The sequence below is a fragment of the Sinocyclocheilus grahami genome, unplaced genomic scaffold (genome assembly GCF_001515645.1).
Source record: "Sinocyclocheilus grahami isolate Dianchi unplaced genomic scaffold, SAMN03320097.WGS_v1.1 scaffold407.1, whole genome shotgun sequence".
Classification (NCBI taxonomy): domain Eukaryota; kingdom Metazoa; phylum Chordata; class Actinopteri; order Cypriniformes; family Cyprinidae; genus Sinocyclocheilus; species Sinocyclocheilus grahami.
In genome coordinates, this window is record NW_015505586.1 from 15,331 (window position 1) to 17,257 (window position 1,927).

Here is a 1,927-nt window from a genome sequence, read left to right on the forward strand (position 1 = left end):
ATGGCATGAGAATAAGTAAATAATGACATAATTTCCATTTTTGGGTGAACTATACCTTTAAATGAAAATACTGTATATTGTACAAATCACATATTGTATTTATTTGTATATTTTATTTATTTTAACCGATTTCTTATTTTCATCATTTATTCCACATTATGTCACTGTATTCTTCCTGTTTTTATACATGCATGACTTCTGCAAATACAAATCTCTCCCTTAGGAGGCACACATGAGCCATATTTTTTCACCACCAGTAAAAATGTTGCTGATTGCTGTTGTAATGTATTCAACAAAACATCACATTTACATCTACATACTGATTCTGTCAGTGATACTTTCCTTTAGTCTAGATCAACTAAACTCACAATTTGCTAAATGAAGTAAAAGTTAGTAATACTAATCTATTTGAACTGATTTTTTGGGAAATGTGATTATATTAAAGCTACTTTACTAACCTAGTCTACAGACTGTTTATTATGGCAATCATGCATGTTTAAGCACTTGATGCGGACTTGCTGTTAATGCTGATTGGAGCATAGTAACACAAATGCCTTCACTGGTTACTGTGACAATGGCACTGAATAGAAACACTCCAGCATGCCAGTGTTCACTGTATGTGCAGCCTGAGGCCATAGACACCAAATAAGTGCATATTTATTTAATGTGTTTCCAGAGAGAAATACTTTTTTAAAACTAATGCAGAGAAATAAAGAAACAGGAGCCGGGCCCAGTAGAGAACCTTAGTCCTGGGATCAGAAGATTTTTATTTGATTCAGTTTGTCATTTGACATTCTGTGTTTATCTTTTTAGAAAAATACACCCTCAAAAGTGCCTCTGAAAATCAATTCCAGGGGGCATCGCCTCTCAATAAAAATGCTATCAGTGAATTCACCTTAGTATATCTCTAGAATATTGATATCTTTGTATTCCTACAAACTTAAACCATCACTGTTCATGGCATAATATAAATCGACCACAGAGATAGAGTGCGAAGTGGGTCAGAAGTACAGCAGTCGATGCAAATTTATGACCATGCACACTCATAGAAAACACCCTATAATTTACACTTCTCTATCTTTTCATTATGTATATTTGTCGAATAGTGGGGTTCTGTATATTTTATTTATGGAATCCCTCAAGATTTGACGTCATCTGTTATGGCGCTCACTGACTGACTGCGCCGCTGCGTGATAGCGCGGAGCTTGTTGATCCCGCTCTCGCTGAATTTCTGACCATTACTGCACGCTCCCATCTGCTCCCGCAATTTTTGTGTCTGCTCCCGCAAACGTTCTAATATTGTATATAATTTTCGCACTTCAGGGCGCTGCTATATATATGTGGGGTTTTTAAATCACCTTTGAATGAGCGCTCGCAGTCGTAGTTCACTTTCTCTTTCGATTTCGCGATTGCGCGCGTACTGTGTAAAGGGAGCACATCTTACGATAAAAGATATTTGTCAGTGAACTCTGGATCTGTTGAGGAGCAAATCCTCCAAAATCTTGTCAGTTATCTCTCCTTACTTTTGACCCGTGATTAGTCAAATATGACTTCTGCAGCTCGTGTTAGATGCAGGGTTGTTGTTGTTGTTTTTTTCCATTAAATTGGACTGCTTTTAAACTGTTGTCATGAGTTGATTTTCCCCAGTGGGTTAAAGGTTTGAAATATTGCATAAATTACATTTGGTTGAAATGCTTGTACTGAAACATTTTGCATTCTACCTGTAATAAAACTGTGCTAAATGTTTTGGGCCACACTAGTAGGAAGCATTTGAGCTATGTTTATGATAAATGTGCATAACAGTGACTGTAAAATATGTGTTTTAGGAATGGAAATTAAATTTTTATATTTGGGACATGGTAATTGCGCTACTTTGGGCTGTTTTTTTTTTTTTTACTGGCACGGGCTTGGGATGCACAATTAAAAT